The sequence below is a fragment of the Arachis ipaensis genome, chromosome B2 (assembly GCF_059453495.1).
Source record: "Arachis ipaensis isolate K30076 ecotype BB chromosome B2, ASM5945349v1, whole genome shotgun sequence".
Classification (NCBI taxonomy): Eukaryota; Viridiplantae; Streptophyta; class Magnoliopsida; order Fabales; family Fabaceae; genus Arachis; species Arachis ipaensis.
The window spans coordinates 40,694,041-40,705,007 of NC_142437.1; the positions used below are offsets into that span (position 1 = coordinate 40,694,041).

Genomic DNA, 10,967 nt, shown 5'->3' on the forward strand with positions numbered 1-10,967 from the left:
TCTTGCACACAAAAATGAAGCCTTTTCGGCCTTTGAACCTTTTTGCAAGAAAATTCAAAATGAAAAGGATTTAAAAATCTCTTCTATAAGAAGTGATCATGAAACTAAATTTGAAAATAACTTATTTGAATCCTTTTGTGAGGAATTTGAAATATCTCACAACTTCTCTTTTCCAAGAACACCACAACAAAATGGTGTTGTGGAAAGAAGAAATAGAAGCATGATGAGCGGATAATTTATACGCTTTTTGGCATTATTTTTAGGTAGTTTTTAGTATATTTTAGTTAATTTTTATTATGTTTTTATTAGTTTTTATTCAAAAATCACATTTCTGGACTTTACTATGAGTTTGTGTGTTTTTCTGTGATTTCAGGTATTTTCTGGCTGAAATTGAGGGACCTGAGCAAAAATCTAATTCAGAGGCTAAAAAAGGACTGCAGATGCTGTTGGATTTTGACCTCCCTGCACTCAAAGTGGATTTTCCGGAGCTAAAGATACTCAATTGGTGCGCTCTCAATTGCGTTGGAAAGTAGACATCCTGGGCTTTCCAGCAATATATAATAGTCTATACTTTGCCTGAGATTTGATGGCCCAAACTGGCGTTCCAAGTCAGCATAAAAATTCTGGCGTAAAATGCTCAAACTGGCACCAAAGCTGGCGTTTAACTCCAGGAATAGCCCATGCACGAAAAAGCTTCAATGCTCAGCCCAAGCACACACCAAGTGGGCCCCGGAAGTGGATTTCTGCATCATTTACTCATTTCTGTAAATCCTAGGCTACTAGTTCTCTATAAATAGGACATTTTGCTATTGTATTTTCATCAATCTTTGGAACGTTTTAGTCCTTAGACATTGGAGGCTGGCCTCACGGCCATGCCTAGACTATTATCACTTATGTATTTTCAACGGTGGAGTTTTTACACCCCATAGATTAAGGTGTGGAGCTCTGCTGTTCCTCATGAATCAATGCGAAGTACTATTATTTTTCTATTCAATTCACGCTTATTCTTGTTCTAAGATATTCACTCGCACTTCAACCTGATGAATGTGATGATCCGTGACACTCATCACCATTCTCACCTATGAACGCGTGCCTGACAACCACCTCCGTTCTACTTGCAATAGCTTGAGTGTGTATCTCTTAGCCTCCTGGTTCATGATGCATGGTTGCCTCTCCTGACAACAGAGCCCTTTATTCCGTGCGATCAGAGTCTTCGTAGTATAGGCTAGAATCAATTGGCAGCATTCTTGAGATCCGAAAAGTCTAAACCTTGTTTGTCGTACTCCGAGTAGGATCTGGGATGGGATGACTGTGACGAGCTTCAAACTCGCGAGTGTTGGGCGTAGTGAGAGACGCAAAAGGATCAATGGATCCTACTCCAACATGAGTGAGAACCAACGGATGATTAGCCATGCGGTGACAGCGCATTTTGGACCATTTTCACTGAGAGGACGAACGGTAGCCATTGACAACGGTGATCCCCCAACATAAACTTGCCATGGAAAAGAGTATGAATGATTGGATGAAGGGAATAGGAAAGCAGAGGTTCAGAAGGAACAAAGCATCTCCATACGCTTATCTGAAATTCTACCAATGAATTACATAAGTATTTCTATCTTATTTTATGTTTTATTTATCTTTTAATCATCAAACCTCCATAACCATTTGAATCTGCCTGACTGAGATTTACAAGATGACCATAGCTTGCTTCAAGCCGACAATCTCCGTGGGATCGACCCTTACTCACGTAAGGTATTACTTGGATGACCCAATGCACTTGCTGGTCAACTACACGGAGTCGTGTGAAAAGTGTTCGATCATGATTTCGTGTACCAAGTTTTTGGCACCATTGCCGAGGATTGTTCGAGTTTGGACAACTAAACGGTTCATCTTGTTGCTAAGATTAGGTAATTTTATTTTATGTTTAAGCTTTTTATCTTTAATTTCGAAAAATTCAAAAAAAAAATAAATTATTCTATGTCTTCAAAATTTTTAAGAATGAATTCTAGAGTTTCATGATGATCTGTTGAAGTCTGGCTGGCTGTGAAGCCATGTCTAATCTTTTGGACCGAGGTTTCAACTTATCATCACAAGAGCTTGTTGATTTTTATCAATCTTGCTGTTGAATGTAATGATCTGCTAAAGCTTGGCTGGCCATTGGCCATGTCTAGTGTTTTGGACCGAAGCTTTCACTAAAAGCTTGGTTGGCTAGTAAGCCATGTCTAATTCCTGGACCGAAGTTTTAGACTAACATTGCATGATTCCTGGAATTCTCATTAAGAATTTTGAATTCCTTATTTTCTTTTTCCAAATAATTTTCGAAAAATACAAAATAAATTAATAAAATCAGAAAAATAAAAAATAATTTGTGTTTCTTGTTTGAGTCTAGTGTTGCATTTTAAGTTTGGTGTCTTGCATATTTTTAATTTTCTTGCATTTTTCAATTATATGTATTATGTTCTTCATTAATCTTCAAGTTGTTCTTGATGATTTTCTTGCTCTAATCTTTAAATTCTCTTGTTTAGTGTCTTTTGTTTTTTTTCATGTGCATTCTCAGTTTATCAGTGTCTCCAATACGAAAATTTCTAAGTTTGGTGTCTTGCATGCATTGTTTATCTGATCTTGGTCTTCCATGATTAGTTTCATTTTGTTGTTTCTCATCATTAAAAATTCAAAACAAAATTCAAAATTATGTCTTTTCAAGTCAATAATACAGAGAATTGAAGATTCAGAACATACAGCAGAGGAATTACAAAGAAAAAGCTGGGCGTTCAAAACGCCCAGTGAGGAAGGAAATCTGGCGTTTAAACGCTAGCCAGGGTACCTGGCTGGGCGTTAAACGCCCAAAAGGGTAGTATTTTGGGCGTTAAACGCCAGAATGGATACCATTCTAGGCGTTTAACGCCAGAACACCACAAGGGAGGTAAGTTGGTTTTTAATTCAAATCTTTTTCAAATTTTCATAATTTTTCAAATCAAATCTTTTTCAAATCATATCTTTTCAATCATATCTTTTTCAAAATCAAATCTTTTCCATTTTTCTCTCACTATTTTCGAAAATCCTTGCTAACAATTAATGATTTGATTCAAAAATTTCAAGTTTGTTACTTTCTTGTTAAGAAAGGTTCAATATTTGAATTTTAGAATCATATCTTTTAAATTTCTTGTTAGCCAAGTCATTAATTTTAAAATCAAATCTTTTTAAATTGTTTTACAATCATATCTTCTCAATCACATCTTTTTCAAAATAATTTTCAATCATATCTTTTTTATTGCTAATTTCAAAATCTTTTTCAAAATCACTTAACTACCTTCTCAATTTTGATTTTCGAAAACCTTTAACTACTTTTTCAAAATTTCTTTTAATTAATTCAAAATCTTTTTAAATTTTTTTCGAAAATTCTCCCCCCTTCTCACCTCCTTCTATTTAAGGACTAACACTCCTCCTCTATTAGCAATTCGGACTCTCTCTCTCTATATATAAGTTTGAATTCTCCTCTCTACCTCCTCCTTCTATTCCTATTTTCCTCTGACACCTCAAAGAATCTCTATACTGTGACATAGAGGATTCCATACTTTCTTGTTCTCTTCTCTTTCATATGAGCAGGAGCAAAGACAAAGGCATTCTTGTTGAAGCTGATCCTGAACCTGAAAGGACCTTGAAGAGAAAGCTAAGAGAAGCTAAAGCACAACTCTCTGGAGAGGACCTAATAGAAATTTTCGAAAAAGAAGAAGACATGGCAGCCGAAAATGACAACAATGCCAACAATGCAAGGAAGATGCTTGGTGACTTCATTGCACCTTCTTCTGACTTCTGTGGGAGAAGCATCTCTATTCCTGCCATTGGAGCAAACAACTTTGAGCTTAAGCCTCAATTAGTTTCTCTAATGCAACAGAACTGCAAGTATCATGGACTTCCATTGAAAGATCCTCATCAGTTTTTAGCTGAGTTCCTGTAAATCTGTGACACTGTTAAGACCCATGGGGTCGACCCCGAGGTCTACAACTTATGCTCTTCCCTTTTGCTGTAAGAGACAGAGCTAGGACATGGTTGGACTCACAACCTAAAGAAAGCCTGAACTCTTGGAAAAGGCTGGTCAATGCCTTCTTGGCAAAGTTCTTTCCACCTCAAAAATTGAGTAAGCTTAGAGTGAAAGTCCAGACCTTCAGACAGAAGGAAGGCGAATCCCTCTATGAAGCTTGGGAAAGATACAAGCAACTGATCAGAAGGTGTCCTTCTGGCATGCTTTCAGAATGGAGCATCATATGCATATTCGATGATGGTCTATCTGAACTGTCCAAGATGTCATTGGACAACTCTGCAGGTGGTTCTCTTCATCTGAAGAAGACACCTGAAGAAGCTCAGGAACTCATTGAAATGGTTGCAAATAACCAATTCATGTACACTTCTGAAAGGAATCCTGTGAATAATGGGACAACTCAAAAGAAAGGAGTTCTTGAAATTGACGCTCTGAATGCCATATTGGCTCAGAACAAAATATTGACTCAGCAAGTCAATATGATTTCTCAGAGTCTGTCTGGAATGCAAGCAGCAACAGGCAGTACTAAAGAAGCATCATCTGAAGAAGAAGCTTATGATCCTGAGAACCCAGCAATGGAAAAGGTGAATTACATGGAAAAACCCTATGGAAACACCTATAATCCTTGATGGAGAAATCATCCAAATCTCTCATGGAAGGACCAACAGAGGCCTCAACAAGGCTTCAACAACAGTAATGGTGGAAGAAATAGGTTCAGCAATAGCAAACCTTTTCCATCATCTTCTCAGCAATAGACAGAGAATTCTAAGCAGAGCCACTCTGACTTAGCAACCATAATCTCTGATCTGACTAAGACCACTCAAAGTTTCATGACTGAAACAAGGTCCTCCATTAGAAATTTGGAGGCACAAGTGGGTCAGCTGAGTAAGAAAGTTACTGAACTCCCTCCTAGTACTCTCCCAAGCAATACAGAAGAAAATCCAAAGAGAGAGTGTAAGGCCATAAACACGTCCCACATGGCCAAATGCATAGAGGAGGGAAAGGCAGTGATTTTCACCGAGGAAGACCTCAATGGATGTCTGATGAGCGGATAATTTATACGCTTTTTGGCATTGTTTTTAGTATGTTTTTAGTAGAATCTAGTTACTTTTAGGGATGTTTTCATTAGTTTTTATGTTAAATTCACATTTCTGGACTTTACTATGAGTTTGTGTGTTTTTCTGTGATTTCAGGTATTTTCTGGTTGAAATTGAGGGACTTGAGCAAAAATCAGATTCAGAGGTTGAAGAAGGAGTGCTGATGCTGTTGGATTCTGACCTTCCTGCACTCAAAATGGATTTTCTGGAGCTACAGAACTCAAAATGGAGCGCTTCTAATTGCGTTGGAAAGTAGACATCCAGGGCTTTCCAGCAATATATAATAGTCCATACTTTGCCCGAGTTTAGAAGACGCAAACTGGCGTTCAACGCCAGTTCTCTGCCCAATTCTGGCGTCCAGCGCCAGAAACAAGCTGCAAAGTGGAGTTCAACGCCCAAACTGGCACAAAAGCTGGCGTTCAACTCCAAGAAGGACCTCTACACGTGCAACACTCAAGCTCAGCCCAAGCACACACCAAGTAGGCCCCGGAAGTGGATTTATGCATCAATTACTTACTTCTGTAAACCCTAGTAGCTAGTTTATTATAAATAGGACCTTTTACTATTGTATTAGAGATCTTTTGATCATCTTAGGATCTTTGGAATCATCTTCGGATCATAGAGTCTTGGTTACTCCGGTTCCCCTCTGGGGCCGAGACCAATGAACTCCATTATCACTTATGTATTTTCAACGGTTGGGTTTCTACACTCCATAGATTAAGGTGTGGAGCTCTGCTGTTCCTCAAAGATTAATGCAAAGTACTACTGTTTTCTATTCAATTCAACTTATTCCGCTTCTAAGATATTCATTCGCACTTCAACCTGAATGTGATGAACGTGAGAATCATCATCATTCCCCATGAACGCGTGCCTGACAACCACTTCCGTTCTACCTTCGATTGAATGATTATCTCTTGGATCTCTTAATCAGAATCTTCGTGGTGTAAGCTAGATTGATGGCGGCATTCATGAGAATCCGAAAAGTCTAAACCTTTTCTGTGGTATTTCGAGTAGGATTCTGGGATTGAATGACTATGACGAGCTTCAAACTCGCGATTGCTGGGCATAGTGACAGACGCAAAAGGAGGGTGAATCCTATTCCAGCATGATCGGGAACCTCAGATGATTAGCCATGCTGTGACAGAGCATTTGGACCATTTTCACAAGAGGAGGGGATGTAACCATTGACAACGGTGATGCCCTTGCATAAAGCCAGCCATGGAAAGGAGTAGGACTGATTGGATGAAGACAGTGGGAAAGCAGAGATTCAGAGGAACGAAAGCATCTCTACACGCTTATCTGAAATTCTCACCAATGAATTACATAAGTGTTTCTATCCTTATTTTCTATCTATTTATTATTTATGTTCGAAAACTCCATAACCAATTATTATCCTCCTGACTGAGATTTACAAGGTGACCATAGCTTGCTTCATACCAACAATCTCCGTGGGATCGACCCTTACTCACGTAAGGTTTATTACTTGGACGACCCAGTGCACTTACTGGTTAGTTGTATCGAAGTTGTGACAAATTATGAATTGAGATTGGAGCACCAAGTTTTCTTGGAGCTATTACCAGAGATCACAATTTCGTGCACCAAGTTTTTGGCGCCGTTGCCGGGGATTGTTCGAGTTTGGACAACTGACGGTTCATCTTGTTGCTCAGATTGGGTAACTTTCTTTTCGTTTTCTTTTCAAAAATATATTTTTCTTCAGAATTTTTAAGAATGAATTCTAGTGTTTCATGAAGCATGTTGAAGCCTGGCTGGCTGTAAAGCCATGTCTAATTCCTCTGTAAGGGCATGTCAGGCGTGTCATGTCTGAGTTACATACTAAAGCTTGGCTGGCTATTAAGCCATGCCTGACCCTTTGATTGGAGCTTTAGACTAAAGAGCATAAGATTCCTGGAATTCATATTAAAAATTTTGGAATCCTTATTTTTATTTTTCAAAATGATTTTCGAAAAAATTAAAAGAAAATACAAAAAAATTCATAAAATTATAAAAATCAAAAATATTTCATGTTTCTTGTTTGAGTCTTGAGTCAGATTTTAAGTTTGGTGTCAATTGCATGTTCATCTTGCATTTTTCGAAAAATTCATGCATTCATAGTGTTCTTCATGATCTTCAAATTGTTCTTGGTAAGTCTTCTTGTTTGATCTTGATGTTTTCTTGTTTTGTGTTGTATGGTGTTTTTCATATGCATTCTTGCATCCATAGAGTCTAAGCATCAAAGATTTCTAAGTTTGGTGTCTTGCATGTTTTTTTTGCATTAAAAATTTTCAAAAATAAGTCTTGATGTTCATCTTGACATTCAAGGTGTTCTTGGTATTCATCTTGACATTCATAGCATTCTTGCATGCATTCATTGTTTTGATCCAAAAATTTTCATGCATTGCATCATTTTCATGTTTTTCTCTCTCATCATTAAAAATTCAAAAATAAAAAAAAAATCTTTCCCTTTTTCTCTCAAAATTTCGAAAATTAGATTTGACTTTTTCAAAAATTTTTTAAAATCTAGTTATTTTTATGAGTCAAATCAAATTTTCAATTTAAAAATCTTATCTTTTTCAAAATCTTTTTCAAAAATCAAATCTTTTTCATTTTTTCTTAGTTATTTTCGAAAATTTTAAAAATATTTTTCAAAAATCTTTTTCTTATCTTTATCACATAATTTTCGAAAATAACATCACCAATTAATGTTTTGATTCAAAAATTTCAAGTTTGTTACTTACTTGCTAAGAAAGATTCAAACTTTAAGTTCTAGAATCATATCTTGTGATTTCTTGTGAATCAAGTCATTAATTGTGATTTTAAAAAAAATCAAATCTTTTTCAAAACTAATTTCAATCATATCTTTTAAAAAAAATATCTTCTTATCTTACCTTTTTCAAAAATTTGATTTCAAAATATCTTTTCTAACTTCTTATCTTCTTATCTTTTCAAAATTGATTTTCAAAATTTGTTTCACCTAACTAACTAACTTTTTGTTTGTTTCTTACCTTTTTTAAAACCACCTAACTAACTCTCTCTCTCTAATTTTCGAAAATATCTCCCTCTCTTTTTCAAAACTTCTTTTTAATTTTGGATTTTAATTTTCGAAAATTACTAACCTTTTTCAAAAACTATTTTCGAAAATCACTAACTCTTTTTCAAAAATTATTTTCAAAAATTCTCCCTCTCCCATCTTATTCTATTTATTTATTTATCTACTAACATCTCCTCATCTCAATTCACTGCTCCTATCCTTACCCTTGTGTTTGGATTCTTCATTCTTCTTCACCCCTATTCCTTTTCTTTTTCTACTAACATTAAGGAACCTCTTTACTGTGACATAGAGGATTCCTCTTCTTTTCTTGTTCTCTTCTCTTTCTTATGAGCAGGAACAAAGAAAAAGGCATTCTTGTTGAAGCTGATCCAGAATCTGAAAGGACTCTGAAGAGGAAACTAAGAGAAGCTAAATTACAACAATCCAGAGACAACCTTATTGAAAATTTCAAACAAGTAAAGGAGATGGCAGCCGAACCCAACAACAATAATGCAAGGAGAATTCTTGATGACTTTACTGCACCAAATTCCAATTTACATGGAAGAAGCATCTCCATTCCTGCCATTGGAGTAAGCAACTTTGAGCTGAAACCTCAGCTAGTTTCTCTGATGCAGCAGAACTGCAAGTTTCATGGACTTCCATCTAAAGATCCTTTTCAGTTCTTAACTGAATTCTTGCAGATCTGTGATACTGTTAAGACTAATGGAGTAGATCCTGAAGTCTACATGCTCATGCTTCTCCCTTTTGCTGTAAGAGACAGAGCTAGAGTGTGGTTAGACTCTCAACCCAAAGACAGCCTGAACTCTTGGGATAAGCTGGTCACGGCTTTCTTAGCCAAGTTCTTTCCTCCTCAAAAGCTGAGCAAGCTTAGAGTGGATGTTCAAACCTTCAGACAGAAAGAAGGTGAATCCCTCTATGAAGCTTGGGAAAGATACAAGCAGCTGACCAAAAAGTGTCCTTCTGACATGCTTTCAGAATGGACCATCCTGGATATATTCTATGATGGTTTATCTAAGCTATCAAAGATGTCATTGGATACTTCTGCAGGTGGATCCATTCACCTAAAGAAAACGCCTGCAGAAGCTCAAGAACTCATTGACATGGTTGCTAATAACCAGTTCATGTACACTTCTGAGAGGAATCCTGTGAATAATGGGATGCCTATGAATAAGGGAGTTCTTGAAATTGATACTCTGAATGCCATACTGGCTCAGAATAAAATATTGACTCAGCAAGTCAATATGATTTCTCAGAGTCTGAATGGAATGCAAGCTGCATCCAACAATACTCAAGAGGCATCTTCTGAAGAAGAAGCTTATGATCCTGGGAACCCTGCAATAGCAGAGGTAAATTACATGGGTGAACCATATGGAAACACCTATAATCCATCATGGAAAAATCACCCAAATCTCTCATGGAAGGATTAAAAGCCTCAACAAGGCTTTAATAATGGTGGAAAAAACAGGTTTAGCAATAGCAAGCCTTTTCCACCATCCACTCAGCAACAGACAGAGAATTCTGAGCAGAATCCATCTAGCTTAGCAAATTTAGTCTCTGATCTATCTAAGGCCACTGTGAGTTTCATGAATGAAACAAGGTCCTCCATTAGAAATTTGGAAGCACAAGTGGGCCAGCTGAGTAAAAGGATCACTGAAATCCCTCCTAGTACTCTCCCAAGTAATACAGAAGGGAATCCAAAAGGAGAGTGCAAGGCCATTGAATTAATTGCCATGGCCGAACCCACAAGAGAAGAGAAGGACGTGAATCCCAGTGAGGAAGACCTCCTGGGACGTCTAGTGATCAATAAGGAGCTTTTCTCTGAGGAACCAAAGGACTCTGAGGCTCATCTAGAGACCATAGAGATTCCATTGAACATCCTTATGCCCTTCATGAGCTCTGATGAGTATTCCTCTTCTGAAGAGAATGAGGATGTCACTAAAGAGCAAGCTGCCAAGTTCCTTGGTGCAATCATGAAACTGAATGCCAAATTATTTGGTATTGAGACTTGGGAAGATGAACCTCCCTTGTTCACCAATGAACTAAGTGATCTAGATCAACTGACACTGCCTTAGAAGAAACAGGATCCTGGAAAGTTCTTAATACCTTGTACCATAGGCACCATGATCTTTAAGGCTCTGTGTGACCTTGGTTCAGGAATAAACCTCATGCCCCTCTCTGTAATAGAGAAACTGGGAATTTATGGGGTACAAGCTGCTAAAATCTCATTAGAGATGACAGACAATTCAAGAAAACAGGCTTATGGAGAAGTAGAGGACGTGTTAGTAAAGGTTGAAGGCCTTTACATCCCTGCTGATTTCATAGTCCTGGATACTGGAAAGGAAGAGGATGAATCCATCATCCTAGGAAGACCTTTCCTAGCCACAGCAAGAGCTGTGATTGATGTGGACAGAGGAGAATTGATCCTTCAATTAAATAAGGACAACCTTGTGTTTACAACTCAAGGATCTCTCTCTGCATCCATGGAGAGGAAGCAGAAAAAGCTTCTCTCAAAGCAGAGTCAACCAAAGCCCCCACAGTCAAACTCTAAGTTTGGTGTTGGGAGGCCACAACCAAACTCTAAGTTTGGTGTCAAACCCTCATATCCAAACTCTAAGTTTGGTGTTGGGAGGTCTCAACAAAGCTTTGCACATCTGTGAGGCTCCATGAGAGCCCACTGTCAAGCTATTGACATTAAAGAAGCGCTTGTTGGGAGGCAACCCAATGTTTATTTATCTAATTTTATTTTTCATGTTTTCTTAGGTTCATGATCATGTGGAGTCAC

General features: G+C 37.5%; 1 non-coding gene across 1 annotated transcript; it reads right to left on the reverse strand.

Annotated features, from left to right (window-relative positions):
• Positions 1-9,048: 9,048 nt before the first annotated feature.
• Positions 9,049-9,156, reverse strand: LOC148573710 (small nucleolar RNA R71). Its single transcript, XR_015906239.1, has one exon. It is a non-coding gene; the product is annotated as a small nucleolar RNA R71 (small nucleolar RNA).
• Between the last annotated feature and the right edge of the window lie 1,811 nt (positions 9,157-10,967).